A 21,781-nucleotide genomic window follows, 5' to 3' on the forward strand; every position below is an offset into this window, starting at 1 on the left:
GGGGGAATTATTTGTGAACATCAGAAAAATAAATGGGGGAATCATTTGTGAATATCAGAAAAATAAATGGGGGAATCATTTGTGAATATCAGAAAAAATAAATGGGGGAATCATTTGTGAATATCAGAAATAATAAATGGGGGAATAATTTATGAATATCAAAAAATAAATGGGGGAATCATTTGTGAACATCAGAAAAATTAATGGGGGAATAATTTATGAATATCAGAAATAATAAATGGGGGAATCATTGGTGAATATCAGAAAAATAAATGGGGGTATCATGTGTGAATATCAGAAAAATAAATGGGGGAATCAGATGTGAACATCAGAAAAATAAATGGGGGAATAATTTGTGAATATCAGAAAAATAAATGGGGGAATAATTAATGAATATCAGAAATAATAAATGGGGGAATCATTTGTTTATATCAGAAAAATAAATGGGGGAATAATTTGTGAATATCAGAAAATAAAATGGGGGAATAATTTGTGAATATCAGAATAATAAATGGGGGAATAATTCATGAATATCAGAAATAATAAACGGGGGAATCATTTGTGACCATCAGAAGAATAAATGGGGGAATCATTTGTGAATATCAGAAAAATAACTGGGGGAATCATTTGTGAATATCAGAAAAATAAATGGGGGAATCATTTGTGAACATCAGAAAAATAAATGGGGGAATCATTTGTGAACATCAGAAAAATAAATGGGGGAATCATTTGTGAATATCAGATAAATAAATGGGGGAATCTTGTGTGAATATAAGAAAAATAAATTGGGGAATCATTTATGAACATCAGAAAAATAAATGGGGGAATCATTTGTGAACATCAGAAAAATAAATGGAGGAATCATTTGTGAATATCAGATAAAGAAATGGGGGAATCATTTATGAACATCAGAAAAATAAATGTGGGAATCATTTGTGAATATCAGAAAAATAAATGGGGGAATCATTTGTGAATATCAGAAAAATAAATGGGGCAATCATTTGTGAATATCAGAAATAATTAATGGGGAATCATTTGTGAATATCAGAAAAATAAATGGGGGAATCATTTGTGAATATCAGAAAAATAAATGGGGGAATCATTTGTGAATATCAGAAAAATAAATGGGGGAATCATTTGTGAATATCAGAAACATCAATGGGGGAATCATTTGTGAATATCAGAAAAATAAATGGGGGAATCATTTGTGAATATCAGAAAAATAAATGGGGGAATCATTTGTGAATATCAGAAATAATAAATGGGGTAATCATTTGTGAATATAAGAAAAATAAATGGGGGAATCATTTGTGATTATAAAAAATAATAAATGGGGAATCATTTGTGAATATAAGAAAAATAAATGGGGGAATCATTTGTGAATATCAGAAAAATAAATGGGGGAATCATTTGTGAATATAAAAAAAATAAATGGGGGAATCATTTGTTAACATCAGAAAAATAAATGGGGGAATCATTTGTGAATATCAGAAAAATAAATGGGGGAATCATTTGTGAACATCAGAAAAATAAATGGGGGAATCATTTGTGAATATCAGAAAAATAAATGGGGGAATCATTTGTGAATATCAGAAACATAAATGGGGGAATCATTGGTTAACATCAGAAAAATCAATGGGGAATCATTTGTTAATATCAGAAAAATAAATGGGGGAATCATTTGTGAATATCAAAAAATTAAATGGGGGAATCATTTGTGAATATCAGAAATAATAACTGGGGAATCATTTGTGAATATCAAAAAATTAAATGGGGGAATCATTAGTGAATATCAGAAAAATAAATAGGGGAATCATTTGTGAACATCAGAAACATAAATGGGGGAATCATTTGTGAATATCAGAAAAATAAATGGGGGAATAATTTATGAATATCAGAAATAATAAATGGGGGAATCATTTGTGAATATCAGAAAAATAAATGGGGGAACTATTTGTGAACATCAGAAAAATAAATGGGGGAATCATTTGTGAATATCAGAAAAATAAATGGGGGAATCATTTGTGAATATCAGAAAAATAAATGGGAGAATCATTTGTGAATATCAGAAAAATAAATGTGGGAATCATTTGTGAATATCAGAAAAATAAATGGGGGAATCATTTGTGAATATCAGAAAAATAACTGGAGGAAAAATTTATGAACATCAGAAAAATAAATGGGGGAATCATTTGTGAACATCAGAAAAATAAATGGGGGAATCATTTTTGAATATCAGAAAAATAAATAGGGGAATCATTTGTGAACATCCGAAAAATAAATGGGGGAATCATTTGTGAATATCAGAAAAATAAATGGGGGAATCATTTGTGAACATCAGAAAAATAAATGGGGGAATAATTTGTGAATATCAGAAAAATAAATGGGGGAATAATTTATGAATATCAGAAATAATTAATGTGGAATCATTTGTTAATATCAGAAATAATAAATGGGGAATCATTTGTGAACATCAGAAAAATAAATGGGGGAATCATTTGTGAACATCAGAAAAAAAATGGGGGAATCATTTGTGAATATCAGATAAAGAAATGGGGGAATCATTTGTGAATATCAGAAAAATAAATGGGGGAATCATTTATTAACATCAGAAAAATAAATGGGGGAATCATTTGTGAACATCAGAAAAATAAATGGGGGAATCATTTGTGAATATCAGATAAAGAAATGGGGGAATCATTTATGAACATCAGAAAAATAAATGGGGGAATCACTTGTGAATATCAGAAAAATAAATGGGGGAATCATTTGTGAACATCAGAAAAATAAATGGGGGAATCATTTATGAATATCAGAAATAATAAATGGGGGAATAATTTAAGAATATCAGAAAAATAAATGGGGGAATCATTTGTTAACATCCGAAAAATAAATGGGGGAATCATTTGTGAATATCAGAAAAATAAATGGGGGAATCAGTTGTGAACATCAGAAAAATAAATGGGGGAATAATTTGTGAATATCAGAAAAATAAATGGGGGAATCATTTGTTAATATCAGAAATTATAAATGTGGAATCATTTGTGAATATCAGAAATAATAAATGGGGAATCATTTATGAATATCAGAAATAATAAATGGGGGAATCATTTGTGAATATCAGAAACAATAAAGCGGGAATCATTTATGAATATCAGAAAAATAAATGGGGGAATCATTTGTGAATATAAGAAAAAATTAATGGGAGAATCATTTGTGAAGATCAAAATACTTAATAGGGGAATCATTTATTAATATACGAAATAATAAATAGAATAATTTGTGAATATCAGAACAAATAAATGAGGCAATAATTTATTAATATCAGAAAAAATAAATTGGCAATCATTTGTAAATATCAGAAATAATAAATGGGGAAAACCCAACCCCTATTGGACACCCATATTTATATGATATACCAGGACAACCTGGAGTTTCCCTTCATTTAGGATTGGATTGTGTTTATTAATCGTCCGGTAATATAGTAGGATTTAATGTTCCTGAGAAGACTATCGTGCGAAATCCATTCTAAGACTTTAGATATATCTAGGGATTCTTTGCTAACCTTCCTTTTCTTATCCTGTGTGGAGTATATATGTTCAGAGATTCTGGTTAAGATATCTGCAGTTGTATGGGCTTACTGAAACACATACTGTCTATAGGAAAGAAGTGTATTATCTATGGGGTCGTGGCCTAATTCTTTGTTGATTTAGGTCTTACAGATTTTGCCAAAGAGAGAAATTAAGCTAATGGGGGCGAAAATCGAGTGGGTCAGTTCTTTTGCCGAAATTCTTCATGAAATTGATCAAGAAAGCAAGATTTAGTAAGATATTTATTGAAGAGTTTGGAGAAACCGGGGCAACTCCAACAGAACATTTTTTAATAGTATAGCAGGGGTAAAATCACACGTCTGCAAGGTGTATAGGTGTTTTATGACCTCACGAACATGGGAAGAGATGATTTTCAGATCACGAAGTGTTTCTTCCATCCAGAATAAGAAATTTGGGTGTGGATGGTTTGTTGAGCCAAACCATTAGGCAAGCAGGTTTGCCTTCTCAGTTTGCCGTGCAACAAACCTCAAGGTTGTTGGATAGTGTGGAATTGTTGATTGCCTATTATTTACTACACTGATATAAATTTTCACAAATGTATGAGTTCCTAATTTCTGCGACTCAATGCATTTTCTGAGGAATTCGGCTGTCTATTGGCTTGGTGGGTAAATATAACAATAACCAAGGAAGCTTTATTATACTTGTATGACAGGAAAATTAAATTATTTTCTAATTGTAACTAATATTTATATTAGTATTTATTTTTAGACTGCAGTGAATGGTTGTGTGGAATTGATTATAAGTAACATAAATATTTTATTTATAATCTCTCAAATAAGTAATTTTTGCTACATTCTATATTTCCTTACAAGCTTAGAAACACAAACATTTAAGTTCTATTGCATTAACTTGAATTAGTTTATGAAAACCTAACATTTCAATCATGGATAGAATAATAAAAAGGGTTACTTTTAACTTTCACTGTCGCCGTTTTTTAAGGAGTTTTCCTTTATCATATTTTAATCTTCTGATTTTTACTTCTTTTTTTTACACATGCCCCATCATCTTTGTCATCATCCAACGAATTTGTTACATCCCTCCCCTCACACATTAAACTAAGCAGTACGTTTTTATACTTTCCTATCGATTTTATAAGCAGATGTTTAAAATATTCTTAACAAAACCTTTTAGGGCAATTTGCATAAGTGACTTTATCCAAATTTCCTACTATTACTTGAGGAAAGACTATATATAAACACTTAAAAAAAAGAACCTTAAACTAGACGCTAAGCTTAAAAAGAATTTACTGAAAGCACAAGAAGAGTTTGAAAAGAATTTACTGAAAAAAAAAACAATCCTCCTCACCTCTGCTACCTTATTTTCTTCAACAAAAAGAACGTTCTCCAGAAGAACCGTTTTAGAAACCAGCAAACTTTTAACTTATTACTTTTTTTTAATTTGTAATTAAGATTGAATATAATTTGTTATTAAATTCAATAACTGGTTGGTTTTTAATTGCCTTCGTCAAAAAAAAAAAAAAACGAAAAGTTGTTTTTCTACGAAAGATTGTTCTTTTCTATAAACAAAAACAGTGTTAGAAATAAATAACTAAAGAAAATTTCCAACATAGAATAATCTCTGTAAACTTATATACAAACGTTTCATCTGCATTAACGATACACAACAAACTAACTCGGTTATTTTGCTACACAATTCTTCAAAACCCAAATTGATATATATAATTTCAGTTACACTTCATCAACCAACAATTACCATTTTTTTAAATGTCGCTTGATAAGCATTGATGCACTGATCTCTGTTTTTATTTTCCATGTACCCAACATTGGCAAGTTTATCCAAATGAACGACATTAAATCTTTTATTTCTCACTCCATAGGACACAATAGTTGTCGATTTGAAACTCAGTCACACGGGCACAAGCAATACTTAAGTTAAAATTCCGTGGGAAACATAAAGAATGTCTTTCTATTCATTTTGGCCCATTATCATGTGGACAAGGAAACGGACACCTCATTGTCCAAATAGATTCTTAATGATGATATTACTTAAGCGATAATAAAATTAAGAAGTTGCAAGTAAAATGCAATAATATAGAAACTGATAAACAAACTAATGCAAAGAGTAAAAATTGAAATTTGTTTTTATTTTCAGATGTTCCTGTTTGATCGTCTTTACAGAATTTTAATTGATCATTATTGTTTTTAAAGATTTACTATAAGAGAAGTCTACAACCGCAATATTTTGTGTGCAAAACTATGTTAAATCCATCCAAATAGTGCGGAAAACCACATATTTCAGAGATGAGATATTTATGAAATATTAAGTAGATTTAATAAATACATTAAATAAAAACTACATAAAAGCCAACTTTCTCTGAAGTATCGAGTATTTGAAAAAGGCAATATTCTCATGCAGTATGCAAACGTTTTGGCAAGAAATCAAATTCGGTCAATCATGCAGGTCTACAGTGGAGAAAAACCACATTCTTGTCAAATATGTGGATATGCTTGTTCTACAAAGTCACATTTGCTAAAACATATGCGAACTCACACTGGTGAAAAGCCATATTCTTGTCAAGTGTGTGGATATTGTTGTTCTTCAAAATCAAATTTAGTGCGGCATCTGAGAATTCACACTGGGGAAAAGCCATATTCTTGTGAAATTTGTGGATACTGTTGTTCTCATAAATCAACGTTACTGAATCATATGCCAACACACACAGGGGTAAAATTATATTCCTGTGAAACATGTGGATATTCATGTGCAATGAAGTTAAATTTATTAACACATATAAGAAGTCACACTGGTGAAAAGCCATTTTCTTGTGAATTATGTGAATACTCTTCTTCTCAAAAATCTAATCTTGTGAGACATGTGAGAACACACACTGGTGAAAAACCATATTCTTGTGAACTATGTGAATATTCCTGTACTATAAAATCAAATTTAGTAAGGCATATGCAAAAATCACACAGCTAAGCAAAATCATATTTCTTATAAAGTATGTGAATATTTTCTCAGAATTCACAATTGATAGTTATATAAATGCACAGGAATTGAACAAGAATATCCACATTTATTACAAGTATTTACTTATAATGTCACGAATTAATTTTTCAAAACATGTGACAACCTTGTGAAATGTTTAAATCATCGTTTTCATGCAAACATAATTGTATGACACACATTTCAACACACACTGACTCAGGGATGTGAAAACAACATTGTTCTTGAGAGAAAGTCACATTATTTAAGAATTACAAGACACCGCTTAAACCACTGATATCCATGACAAATAACACCTACCTGAGAATTCATCCTTCAAACTCTTAAGCTTAACAATGCAGGCAATATGGTCTGGAACAAATACATTGACAACATTGCAAAGGCTGCTGCAAAACGGTGAGTGCCCTCTATCAAGCTAGAAAACTACTCACTCCTGAAAGTATCTTGTACCTCTACAAGACCACAATTCGCCCATGCATGGACTATTGTTGACATATCTGGACAGGTGTTACTAGCCTTTCCTTCTTGGATAGTGTCCAAAAAAGTTTTCAATCTAATAGATCCCACTTTGTCAACTAAGCTCCAACTCCTGTCCCATTGCCACAATGTTGCATCTTGCCTGTTTTACAAATATTTTAATTGAATGTGTTCTGATGAACTTGTTGCACTTGTGCCCCTTCAACAAACCGGCTTAGCAACAAAATCTCACCCATTCACTATTGAGGTCCCTAAATGCCAACAAGTTTTCTACTGTAATGGTTTCTTCCCTCAAAAAGTTAGACTTTGGAATTTCCTTCCAGCTACATGCTTTCCTGCCTGTAGTGATATGCAGAAATTTAAATGTAACGTGAACCAACATCTTGTAAATCTTTGTTAATAGCTCCGTACGCTCAAATGGTGATATACCTTGTTAAGGGTGAACGTGAGTAAAAAAAAAAAAAAGAAGTACTGGATTAATGGAAACAAATCTTTAAAAAAACACCAAAATACTGAAAAGTGCAACTTCTTTTTGTTGTAATAGCACTGGGATATAAATTTAACTCATCATGAATGGATAAAGCATTTTTCTGCATATAAGTAAATACCCTTGCATGTCTTTAGTCTCTTGGCACAATTGTCAGAACATACCAATATGAGTACATCTCACATTTCAAATTAATCCTGCATTAAATATTTGAAAAAAAATAGCATGATAATGAAAGCCCAAAACAAGACCTATTAGCAAAACAACACACTAGTTTATACGATGGCACTAAATAGGAAACTTCTATAGATATCGATATTTAATGAGACTGACTTGTTTAAACTTTTGAATTTAACAAAATCAAGTGAAAACAAAAACACAAAGTTAACTGATACTTAAATGAACCATCAAATATCTGTATAACTCATAAAGAAATCAATGCTCTCTTAAAGTATCGGGAATCATTTTCTTGTCATTAACAAATAACTTCTAACTACATGTGGGTTTCACAGATTTGAGTGTGACACCGATCATACTAATGTTGGCAATACATTTTATATCCACTTCAAGTGAATCAATTGAACCACTCAGAAAAATTCCTCTCTTATTAAAGACTGACTTGCTGGCAATGTGAAGATGTAGGTTCACATCCCCGATATCTACAACTCCGCAGTAAACACTTTAGAAGTTTAAAGCTGACATAGATGAATTAGAGCCAGCAATCAACACCAAAAGAGAAGTTTGCAAAGACAATTACTGTCCTAAGGAAAACCAGGAACAATGCTCCATGAATCACATGGTGTGTGGCAATTTCTCATTAATAAATATTTCTGTATGTATGTATGTATGTATGCCATCATCAGGAAAATGACATGAACAGAGACAACAACTTTTCAGCAACTTGACTAACCTAAACAAAATTTTATCGGCAAGGTCCATTTCTGATTCTGCCATAGAAAATTTTATCAGCAAGGTCCATTTCTGATTCTGCCATAGAAAATTAAATGCCTGACAATGAATAAACCTTTCATGAGGATATGTAGGCCACCTTACATATATTCCTTCAACCAGTGACTCAGAACAATTATGTTTCCTTGCTGACCATTGTTTAGCATTTTCTTTCCCTGTTATTGTCCTACACTTTTAACAAGTTGTTTCAGTTTTTAAGATTAAAATCGGGAAATAGAATGTATACCAAATGCAGTTCTACTTTCTTCAACGTTGTGCACATCAGAGCTAAGACAAAAATGGAGTAGGTACTCATCCGGGAATTACTCTTTACTGATAATGCAGTATTAACAACTTACACTGAAGATGTGTTGTTGCATTTCATCAACTTCTTTACACATGACCATCAGCATAAAATAGACTAATATCCTCGGCATAGATGTAAACTATAATTTAAATATTGGTGACTACAACATTGAAGTAGTCGTTGTGTACACAAACCAAACATCCAAAATATCCAGCAATCTATTCCTGAACAATCTATTCCTGAGCAATCTATTCCTGAACAATCTATTCATGAGCAATCTATTCCTGAGCAATCTATTCCTGAGCAATCTATTCCTGAGCAATCTATTCCTGAACAATCTATTCCTGAGCAATCTATTCCTGAGCAATCTATTCCTGAGCAATCTATTCCTGAACAATCTATTCCTGAGCAATCTATTCCTGAGCAATTTATTCATGAGCAATCTATTCCTGAGCAATCTATTCATGAGCAATCTATTCCTGAGCAATTTATTCATGAGCAATCTATTCCTGAACAATCTATTCCTGAGCAATCTATTCCTGAGCAATCTATTCCTGAGCAATCTATTCCTGAACAATCTATTCCTGAGCAATCTATTCGTGGACCCTTAACCCCAAACACTATTGAAAAAACAACAACATAGTTGAGTTGATAAATAGAGTCTAGATCAATATTATCTAGATGACCAATACCAAGATGAAAGTGTACCAAACTGTCATGGTCAGCACACTGCCTGACGCCAGTCGTGGGATTTCTAATTCCGCCAAGAAAACTCACTTAATGCCTCATGTTAACCAGTGTCAGATTTATTGAATGTTTCAAACGTTTGGTAAATTTCTGTATTCTTAATGTAAATATTATTTTTCAAACTGTTTTTTCAGTTGAATCACCTTAACAGATTGGAAATAAAATTATTTTTTAATTGAAAGTCAGATTTTCTTCTAGAAAATTCTTTTACTTTATTTACATTTTTCATAGAAAACAATAATAGCAATTTCACGGCTGTATTTATTTCGTGTGTAAACTGTTAGGATTTAAGTTTTAAAACCTGAAAACAATATTTTATTATTGGTTTCAGATTAAGATTTTACCATTTCATGACTCGGAAAATATGTCGGCAAGAAAGGTCTTACAAAATTTCTGAAAATGGATTTTCTAATAAATTGTCGTTATTATACCTTTATGTCATCGTTTTAAAGAGCATTTTTTGCTCTTTCTAATCGTTCAAATGACAATCTTTTTAAAAGAATTATATATTCTTTTTTAAGAACGTTGAATACAAGATGGAAAAAAGCAAATTCAGACAATTTTCTTATTTCAATTCAAGCTAGGCCGAAAAGCATTTGGCCTAGAAACCACTTTCTGTGGCAGCCACGACTCTTGAAAATGATGAGCACAGTCGTCGGCCATCGGATGTTGACAACAATCAATTAAGAGCCTTAGTTGCAGCCAATCCATGCACAACTGTTCGAGAACTTGCTTCTCAATTAGACATAACATATACAATGATTTCCAACCACTTGAGAGAGATTGGAAAGCCAAAAACTTGATAAATTGTCTCACAAATTGAACGACAATTAAAAGAAACGGATGTTATAAAGTATCATCTTCTAGTGTAATGTGAACAGACATCTTGCTGCTCAACTCCCTAGATAGTATCCCTGCTACTTATGTCCCTGACAGTAGTCCCCTAAATCAAAACTGGCACCGTGCCTTGTTTGTAATGAAAATATAAAAAAAAAATAAAAATAAATGTTCATTTGAATGTAAAAGTTAAAAACCGCAATAACTTTCTTGTCAGTATGATAGTTGTACTATACTTACTAGAAAGTTGATTATTACAGTGGTTGACTTACCGTCATAAATTCTACACTGGGAAAAATCCTTGTAAATTTCATCTCACATTTGTTATTCTTCATTTAAAAAAACTTGAATACTATTTATGATTTGATTTTCAAGTTTGTTCAAAGCGATTTCTTTATTTGAAAATGTCTATCAAGAGAATTTCGTCAAATTTAAGGTTAAAATTTAATTGAATACAAATCTCAGAATATGTTCATTGAAATGATTCGCAAATTTTCATAAATACAATAAATTAAACGTTAAAAAAATATAGAAATCAAACATAGAAACATGATATCTTAATTAGTTTTAAAAATTAGTTGATGGAAATTTCTTTAAAAAATACTAAATGTTTTATACTTACAATCATTGGAATTTGGATCCATTAAATTTCATGTTTTTTATTCTTATATGAAATGTAAGTGCGCTTTATTTTAACAAACTGTTTTTTTTTGTTTGTTTTTTTTTTACAAAATAGTCACCACTTATCAAGGCCCAGAAGTCACTCGAGCATAAGTGTGTACAGTAGTTAATGGGACAATATCATAGTAATCGTTAATAGTGTAAATTTGATATATTGATATATTGGATTACTTAAAGAGAACAGCTCATCAAGAACTTGTTTACATTGGATTTGAAGACAACCATATTGTAGTCAGCTGGAAAGCAAGTAAAAGAAAGAGAGTTCCACGTGTGTGCAGTTCTAAGAAAGAAGCTTTGTTCATGGAATCTACGTTTAGGTTTAGACACAGATGAAGAGTGGAGGGAAATTATTGATAGTGTTTTCAGCTAGATGAGTGTTTCTTGTGAATGTTTGGAACGCAGAGGATCACTTGTCATTAAAATAACGATAAAGCAGAGAGAGGCCCACAACATCTCTTCTGTGAGAAAGAGGTTGCAGGGAAGAGAAAAGGTCATCCACTACTAGGCTACGAAATCTATTTTGAACTCTGTCAAGACAGAATAAGTTTCTAGCAGCTTCTGCCCAAGTGTGGGAACAGTACTCCATCCTTGGACGTACCTGGCTTTTATATAGGTAAAAAATTGCATCAGCAAGTAGATATCTACTGGATTGATAGAAGGATGCCACCATTTTACCAGCGACCTTGGCAATGGATTTGATGTACGTGTGCCATTTTAGATCAGGAGTAAAGGTCAAGCTCAACAGCTTGTCAAAACTGGAGCCTCCTCAAGATAAGAGCCATTCATTTCAATTGATGCCAAATGGGTATCAGAGGTAGAAGCTTAGTTTTAGATGCATTAAAAGTAACCAGCCACTTTTTTCCCATGCTCAAGGTCAGAAGAGAGAGAATCAGAGAGAACTTACTCATTTACAGCCTTTGATGTTGCTATAGATAGTAGTGTTGTCAGCATAAATGTTTATGCATATTCTAAGGATGTGATTTGAAAGATCATTGATGTAGATCAGGAAGAAAGTTGGACCCCCTGAGAAACATCAGCATTAATACTATGAGCTTCTGATTTTTGCCCATCAACCACTACTCCTATGACCCTATCAGCACTATAGGATACCTGGAGATCTTGTGAAGTAGGCCTTTATGCCATACCCTATCAAACGCCTTAGATATGTCTAGAGCAATTGCCCTAAAAAGGAAGCATCCATCAAGAGATTCACTAATCCAATAAGATATAACGAAAACCACATCTGCTGTAGATCTAGCAGAACGGAAACCATATTGCATGTCACTAAGAAGGTTATTTTTGCTGAGGTGGTTGACTACTTCCCTATTAAACACAGATTCCAGTAACTTACTCATGACGCACAGGAGACTTATTGGCCTGTACTGGGAATTCTAAAATACAGGGCAAACTGATGAGATTTTCCAGGGGGTTGTGAAGCAATTCTCCTTAAGACAACACTTAAACAGCTTTGTAAGTATGGAAGCTAGTTCTGGTTGAAGTTTTTTGAGCACTATAATCGGAATGCCGTCATGGCCAGTTGCTTTACTGGAATCAAGGTTTTTGATTAGCTTGGCAACATCACACACAAATATTTGTATGTTGCATAGCGTGTTTTTTGATACAGGAGGAAATACAGGGGTTTGATGGCCTTGTTCGCATATGGTACAATTAGTTGCAAAGTTCTTGGCAAGAGTTTGGCTTTGTCTACTTTTATTTTTAATGTATTTTGGTTTAATTCCCATTGATTTAGGGCGATGAAAGGATATTTACATATCCAAATCACTTCGGATTTTCAAAGTTGTAAGAAATAAATTGTATTAGTTAATCTGAAGACCCCCCCCCGCCAAATTATGTTTTTTACTCAATCTGTAAATCCGTCTTTTTATTTGTTTTTGATTTTGTGAGTTTTTTTATTTTTTAAATTTTATTACATACCAAAATCAGTTTTTTACTTCAAAATATTTGCAAGGTTTTCAGATTGATTTAAAGAACGTTAATTCTAGTGGATAAGATAAAAATGTAGTATCTGTTCTGCTGTTACACTTTAATAGTTTGTTTTCGGTTAGTAGAGAAGAAACCCTTTACGACTGAGACAATTTTTATTTTTGTTCATTTTCTCCACATTAAAAGACGACATTGGCGTTTAATTCTACTTTTGTGAGGGGGGGGGGCAAAGTAAATAGGAACATGGTTTTCGGTACTCATTGGGCGTTGAGTTCAATGGCGACTAGCAGAATTATTTAATGGTCGCTCCCTTAATCAAGGCTAACGCATGCGCACATAACATTTTTTATTTACTGACGTTAGCTTAGTAACTAAACGATTTATTGATAATTTCGTAACCCTTAAACACATGCAGGAAGATTTAAATTGGTTCATTATTGTTGTAATGAAAAAAAAAAGTTTGATTCAACACAAAACCAAAAACACATATTAATGATAATTTTTGAATGAAAAAATAGTTGTGTATGTGCGCTTGTAAAAATGTTTGTAAAAGTGATAAATTATTTTAATATTCATTTTTAAAAATTGTTTTTTTTTTTTTGTTTTTTTTTAGATTAGGTCCACCTTATAAACACCCCCAACCTCCCCATGTTAAGAACAGATTTCGGAATAAACACCATTCTTGGTGGGGTGGGGGAGTGAAAAAATATTTGAAAAATTTAACTGATATTTGTTGTCAGCATACCCACCTGCAAATACTATTAAAAATGGGGGGGGGGTCTGTGTCCGTTGCAGGAAAGTAGATTTATTTATCAATAAAAGTCGTTATTTAAAAATAAAATTCCGGAGGTGGACCTAAATGTAAATATTTACCAAAAAGTTATCCGCTCATGTAAATTAAAAATGTTTGTAAAAGTGAGAAATTATCAATAAATGATTTAGTTCTTTTTTTTGTTTCTTCTTCTTCATGAAAAGAGTTAAGCCAACGTAAATAAATAATGTTTGTAAAAGTGCGAAAGGCAACTAAGTAAATAAATAAATAAAAAAAAACGGTGCTAATGCAGAGAGTGATCCGCGCTATTTTTTAATTGTATTTCCACGTTTAATTAAAGTTTTTTTATATGTTTTTTTTTTTTTTAATTCAATTGTAAGGTTAATTCTGTAAAGTACAGAATAGGTACAAAACACCCTCTCCTCCCCATGTTAGGAATGGCTTTTTTAAAAATAATAACGTTATTATTTCAGCACGGATCACTCTCTGCATGAGTACCAAAAAATGTTACGTGCGCATGCGTTAGCCTTGATTAAGGGAGCGACCATTAAATAATTCGGTGCAAGTCTATTATTGGGCCGAAAATGAAGTCGGTTACATGGAAAATCTGCAAAAAAACAGTATAACGTACGTACTTGTCAATGCATGTACATGTCATATTCCAAAAATCACGTAAATCGATCAAGTAGTTTTTTTTTTATTTAAGAAAATCAAATATTAAAGCACAGTTAATCGAGAATAAGTCGAGCGCCATGTTGGATCGACACTATGTCAGCTAACGCCACCTAACAGCCAAATGCGATCCACGGATCAAAGAAGGGGGAGATAATCGCCTTTTTTAATTATGAATTAACTTAATAAATAAATAAACTTGACTTCTAGTAAAAAAAAAAAATAACTTTTTTTTTTTTTTTTAGAACAGAGGGTTATTTTCCGTTTTAGAACAGACTTTAATAAGCGAACATGAAAAACTTAGATGAAAATATACAAGAAAAATAAATAAAATAATTTTTTTTATTTTAAAGAAAATCAATTATTTATTAAGTTAATTCATAATTAAAAAAGGCGATTATCTCCCCCTTCTTTGATCCGTGGATCGCATTTGGCTGTTAGGTGGCGTTAGCTGACATAGTGTCGATCCAACATGGCGCTCGAATTATTCTCGATTAACTGTGCTTTAATATTTGATTTTCTTAAATAAAAAAAAAAACTACTTGATCGATTTACGTGATTTTTGGAATATGACATGTACATGCAATGACAAGTACGTACGTTATACTGTTTTCTTACAGATTTTCCATGTAACCGACTTCATTTTCGGCCCAATAATAGACTTGCACCAATAATTCTATTGGTCGCCGTGGAACTCAACGCCCAAGGAATACCCTGTTTTCTTCTGGACTTTCAAAATCGGAACTGATTTGTATGAATTGATATGCTCTTTTTTTGGGGGGGGGGGTCTTAAGCATGAACAAATATTGGCACTTCTGTACTGCGAAGGAAGCACTTTTTTTGTTTTCAGTTTGGAAATTTCGACAGTGCATAACAGGGGCAGACAACTTTAATTTATTACAAACAATAAAGTTTAACGATTATTTTTTTTTTATTAGCTACGAAAATGTCAGAATTTTGCCTTTGTTAAGAAATAAATCGCTATTTTGTGGTTAATTCTCCTATATTTTCCATTATAATACTTTTCTTACATTTATTTCTATTCAATGAAAGTGTAACAAAACGGTACTAGTGCAGAGAGTGATCCGCCGGATCACTGATCCGGGCGTAAATAATAACGTTATTATTTAAAAGGCCATTCTTAACATGGGGAGGGGAGGGTGTTTTGTACCTATTCTTTACTTCACTCTTACAATTAAATTAAAAAAAACATATCATAAAACTTTAATTAAACTTGGAAATACGATTTAAAAAATAGCGCGGATCATCACTCTCCGCACTCACTAGCACCAACAAAACCTCAAGAGAGAAAAAAAAACTAGTCGAAATTTTTAGACATTTGCTTTGGTATGAAAAAATCTCTATTTTGTTTTAAAAAACATTTTGAGTTAGTATAATTTTCGGTACTGGTCGCGATTTGAGTTCCCTGCCGAACACCATAAAAAAACACTGACTTCTCCCTACGCATGAGCAAAGGACATGTTTTAGTTGCCATAGTAACTAAACGATCATGAATTTTTATCGACTTTTTTTATAAGTTTTACTGTTTATGAATATTGAAATAAATGAAATTACTACATATGTATTAGTAATAATTTTATCGACTTTTTCTTTTAATAGCATTTTCTCTATATATATATATATCATATAACGCGAATCATAAGTGCACAAGCACCCATTTTTTTTTACATAGGCATCACCACATTATCAAGGCCAAGAGGCCACTCAAGGATAAGGTTTAAAGAGTGTACAGTAGAAATTGGACAATATAGTAATCATTAGTAATGAAAATTTGGTAAATTTGATAACTTATATGGAACGGCTCATCAAGAACTTATTTACGTTAGACTTGAAGACAACCATATTGTAGTCAGCCGGAAAGCAGGAAAACGGAAGACAATTCCACAGGCATGCAGTTCTAAGAAAGAAGCTTTGTTCATGGAATCTACGTTTAGGTTTAGGCACAGATAAAGAGTGGGGGGAATTATTGATAGTGTTTACAGCTAGACGAGTGTTTCTTGTGAAAGTTTGGCGAGGGGGGACCATAGATTGAAGCTCAGTCGAACACTTTCCATGAAAATAACGATACATCAGAGACAAACTCGCAACATCTCTTCTGTGAGATAGAGGTTGCAAGGAAGAGAAAAGGACATCTCCTACGAGGCTACGAAGTCTATTTTGAACTCTATCAAGGCAGGCCAAGTCCTTTCTAGCAGCTCCTGCCCAGATGTGGCAACAGTATTCCATCCTTGGACGTACCTGGCTCTTATATAGATAGAGAATAGCATCAGCAGTGAGATATCTATCGGATCGATAGAAAGATCCCACCATTTTTCCAGCGGCCTTGGCAACAGATTTGATGTACGTGTTCCATTTAAGATCAGGAGTAATGGTCAAGCCAAGAAGCTTGTCAAAACTTGAGGCCTCCTGAAGACGAGAGCCATTCATTTCAATTGATGCCAGATGTGGATCAGAATGTTGATGATGTAAAGAGAGAAGCTTGATTTTAGATGCATTAAAAGTAACCAGCCATTCCTTACCCCATTGTACTACGAGCTCAAGATCAGAGGAGAGAGAATTGGAGAGAACTTGGTCGTTTACTGTCTTAGATGTGCTACCATAAATAGTAGTGTCGTCAGCATAGATGTCTACAAATGATGTAAGGATGTGATTTGGAAGATCATTAATGTGGATCAGGAAAAGAGTTGGGCCCAGGATGGACCCCTGAGGGACACCGGCATTAATACTGTGAGCTTCTGATTTTTGCCCCTCAACTACTACTCTTATGAACCTATCAGAAAGAAATGATTTAATAATTGAGAAGACATTTCCGGCAATACCATAGCTAGAGATCTTATGAAGTAAACCTTTATGCCATACCCTATCAAAGGCCTTAGATATGTCAAGAGCAATTGCCCTAGAAAGGTTGACTCCGTCGAGAGATTTGCTAATCCTATGAGATATAACTGTAAGCACATCTGCTGTAGATCTAACAGAACGGAAACCATATTGTGTGTCACTAAGAAGGTTATTTTTTTTGAGATGGTTGATTACTTCTGTATTAACACAGATTCCAGCAACTTACTCATGACGCACAGGAGACTTATTGGCCTGTACTGAGAGGGGGATGAGCGATCACCTGAATTCTTAAATACAGGGCATACTGATGAAATTTTCCAGGGAGATGGGAAACTATTCTCCTTAAGACAACGTTTAAACAGTTTTGTAAGTATGGGCGCTAGTTCTGGTTGAAGTTTTTTGAGTACTATAATTGGAATACCGTCAGGGCCAGTTGCTTTACTGGAATCAAGGTTTTTGATTAGCTTGGCAACATCACGTACAGATATACGTATACCACATAGTGTGTTTTCTGATACAGGAGGAAATATTGGGGGTTGGCGGCCTTGATCGCAAAGGGTAGAATTAGCTGCAAAGTTCTTGACAAAGATTTTGGCTTTGTCTAATGCTGACGAGATTACCTCAGGTCCATTGATAATAGTTGGGATGGAGCACACGCTTCTGTTTAGGATTCTGTTTGCTATTTGCCAAAACTACTTTGGACTTAACAGATTGAGCATACAACTCTCTTGCATTCTTTATTACTTTCTTACAATGGTTGCTGGCTGTCCTGAAAGCGGCTTTAGTTTTCATACATCTATTACGTTGGAAACAGTGGAAAAAGTGATTTCTCTGCACAATGGCAGCAGCACATTCTGGAGAGAACCATGGCTGGCTGTTAGGTTTTTGCTGAAACTTTTTCGAGGGTGTGAAACGGTCAATACCTACAATTAACCATTCCGTCAGGTCTAATACTATAGAGGACACATCCTTTTTAAACATGGAATGCAGAGGTAGATCAGATATAAATGTACGGAAGCTATCCCAGTCAGCCTTAGTGTATCGATATACTGTACGATGGAGAGGTACGTCTGGGGACTTATTACATTTCATTTTTATCTTAATTGATACAACAGAGTGGTCGGAAGATCCAAGAGGCGACAGAACAGAAACTGAACATAGTTCAGGGCAAGTTGTGAGAAAAAGGTCTAGTAGGCTCGCATACTGGCTGTCATTGTCGGGCACACGGGTGGGTTCCTGAACAATCTGAGTGAGGTCATAGGCAATGGAGAAATCATGACAGAACCTCCCCTCATCATTGGTCTTGTTAGAGTGGGTCAACCATTCGACGTTGTGAACATTGAAGTCACCACATATGTTAGCTGAAGGATAAGCAGATAGGACTTGGTCAATTTTCTCAGATATGCTTTGAAAGATAGTAACTCCGCTGTTATGGGAGCGATAGAGAGTAAATATAAATGCCGTAGTGTGAGCTAAAGCAACCCGGAAGCACATATAGGGTAAGTTAGGATCTTCCCTGGAGATGTCCCTCCCACATGGAAAGCTATCTTTAATATAGGCACATATTCCATGCCCATGGCGATCTTGGGGGTCAGATTTAGAAGTTAAGTTAGAGTATCCTGTAATTGCAAACTCTTCTAGGGAAATAGCCTGTCCAATGCCAGTTTCACTTAAAAATAAAAGGTCTGGTTTAGTCTCCTGTAATTGGGTTTCAACCTCTGGAAGGTTAGAACGTAGACCCCTGATGTTGGAGAAGGAGACATGGTAGTAGGGGTCTACGTTGGAAGGTGGAGAACTGGGTTTAATCGTGTATTTTTTCTTGAAACTTGTCATGATGAAATTTTGGAATTTGTGGACTAGGTCGTCAGATTTACTTAGAACAGGACAGAGAGGGGAAACTAAGAGAGAAAAAGAAACGAAGAATTTTTAAAAATTTTTTTATTTGTAGCTAATGATAAGGTAAAGCCGTAACAATTACCCACTAGTATGGCATCGAGAGGCCCCACCAGAAGCTACTGCATGGTCCAGAATCCATTCACCAAATGGCAATACAGCAGCCCCAGTACTTTGCACCTGCTGATAGGACAGCCTCCTTAGTGGTTAATCCAAGGTTCGGGTCCCTGACTATCAGGCGGATAACGTCAGTTTTTATTAATAAATGTTTAGTAATTTTTAAAAAGTCGATAAAATTATAATTAATAAATGTGTAGTAATTTCATTTATTTCAATATTCATAAACAGTATCGACTTTTTTTTTTAAATAGCATCTTCTTTTTAAATGACGACGTTTTACTGTTTATGTCTCACTTTTATCGACTTTTTTTTAATAAGTTTTACTGTTTATGAATATTGAAATAAATGAAATTACTACACATTTATTAATTATAATTTTATCGACTTTTTAAAAATTACTAAACATTTATTAATAAAAAAATGGGTGCTAGTGCACTTATGATTCGCGTTATATGATATATATATATATATATATATATATATATATATATATATATAGAAAATGCTATTAAAAGAAAAAGTCGATAAAATTATCACTAATACATATGTAGTAATTTCATTTATTTCAATATTCATAAACAGTAAAACTTATAAAAAAAAGTCGATAAAAATTCATGATCGTTTAGTTACTATGGCAACTAAAACATGTCCTTTGCTCATGCGTAGGGAGAAGTCAGTGTTTTTTTTTTATGGTGTTCGGCAGGGAACTCAAATCGCGACCATTACCTAATTTTCTTATATTTATTTTAATTTCATACATGTGTTAAAACTTTCTAAAAAAAAAAAAAACGCGCTTTTATTTTTGTTGTTATTTGTTCAGAGTGCACACGAAATCTACGACTGAAAACCAAAAAGGTGGTTCCTTCGCAGCAGCACTACTAATGCTCAAATATGCACTAAAATTGAGTGAAAAACGGTTTTTCACACAGGATCAACAAATCCCTTTTGTGTAGTATCTGTTCTGGCAGATACTGCAATCAAAGACCGTGTGTGGGGGCAACCCCACATATAAAACCATTGCTCTTGAGCTATCAGTTATTGGTCACTGTAGGGGGAACCCTTCATACCAATTGTCACTATCCAGCTCCCCTCCCCTCGGGGAAGCTAGTCCCCCTTTCCCCTCCCCCTCGACTTCACTCTCCACATTAAAAAAAAGGCCGTTGATATTCGCAGCCGGCTGCGGCTATTCTAAAATGCTATTCGCAGCCGGTCGCATCAGCTGACCGGAAGTGACGTCAGACAAATCTTAAGTAAACTCTTGGCTAGAATTGTAAAAATAATTTGTTTTCTTTTGTAATAGAATTTAACAATTTCTTACATTTTGAGCTGCTTTTTTTCTCCCGTTTATTTTTGTTTTCTACAATTAATAAACCAGTTTACAAGTAAAAAATAAGTTGCTTTAATTTTTAATTACCAACACAGTGGCGAATTTAATTTTTCTCTCTCCCATTTTTTATTTTGAGCGGAGAATTTAACATGTCTTTTCATTTTAATTATTTGTTTTAGTTTTTCATTACTAACACAGCGGAGAATTTGGGGTACTCATGCAGAGAACGGCATGGGCGTGGCTTATCACTTGCTCAGTTGCGAAATATTTTTGTTTTTAGTAAATAATTTGTGTTTTTTGGCAAAGTTTATTTTTAATAAAATTAGCGTATTTACTGATATTTTTGAACCGCGATATTACCATTCTTTCATAACACCGATCACTTTAGTCCTGCCTTCTTACACAGGTTTTCGGGTCGCTGACAACGAATCTGATAATCAACCCCACAGCAAATTTACCGTTTAGATGGTATTAACCCCTGGAGACTGGCGCTACCTGTCGCCATTTTACAGGCTTCGTTGCCCGCCCGCTAGGTGTATCAGAATTTTAGGCGGAATTTTTGACACCCCCAACAAAAAACTGCGAATAAAATATATAAAACTCGTAATTTCTGTTTTTAAAGTGGGTTGTTTATTTTCCTTATGAAATATACTTCCAAAATAAACTATTACAGTCGTTTAAAACATAATAGAAGTATTATTTTTTATTTTTTTAAAAACAATGTTTACAAAATGTCTAAGCGCGTTTCTCCGATGTTACAAGCAGCCATTTTTTTACGTATACAAATACATTGATCTTTACGAGTTCACTTTTTTTAACTTTTTTAACTTTAAAAATCGATCTAAATTTTTCTATTAGTTCAATTTTTACGTAATTTTCAGGTTCAATGTGAAATTTTATGCTCTTTTCAATAAAGTGAATATAAATTTCTGGTAAGGTTTTTTTTTTTTATAATTTTGAGATCAATAGCGTCGACTCGACAACTTCCGGTTTCGCCGCCGGCCGGCTGCGAATAGCATTTTAGAATAGCCGCAGCCGGCTGCGAATAGTCACTTCGAAAAAAAAAACGGCCTTGTGCCTAATTTGCTCAGTGGGGAAGCAAATACATACAAACTAATAAACGGACCTTTAA

At 33.4% G+C, this 21,781-nt stretch overlaps 1 long non-coding RNA gene across 1 annotated transcript in view; it reads left to right on the top strand.

Annotated features, from left to right (window-relative positions):
• The window catches only part of LOC145269330 (uncharacterized), a 49,081-nt gene extending 39,352 nt beyond the window's left edge, over positions 1–9,729 (top strand). The window contains exon 2 of the long non-coding RNA XR_013864986.1: positions 5,724–9,729. This is a non-coding gene — a long non-coding RNA (uncharacterized LOC145269330). The remainder of the gene's footprint in view (positions 1–5,723) is intronic.
• The last annotated feature ends 12,052 nt before the right edge of the window (positions 9,730–21,781 follow it).

This window comes from Euprymna scolopes, chromosome 45 (genome assembly GCF_053919585.1).
Source record: "Euprymna scolopes isolate OS-2025 chromosome 45, ASM5391958v1, whole genome shotgun sequence".
In the NCBI taxonomy this organism is placed as follows: Eukaryota; Metazoa; Mollusca; class Cephalopoda; order Sepiida; family Sepiolidae; genus Euprymna; species Euprymna scolopes.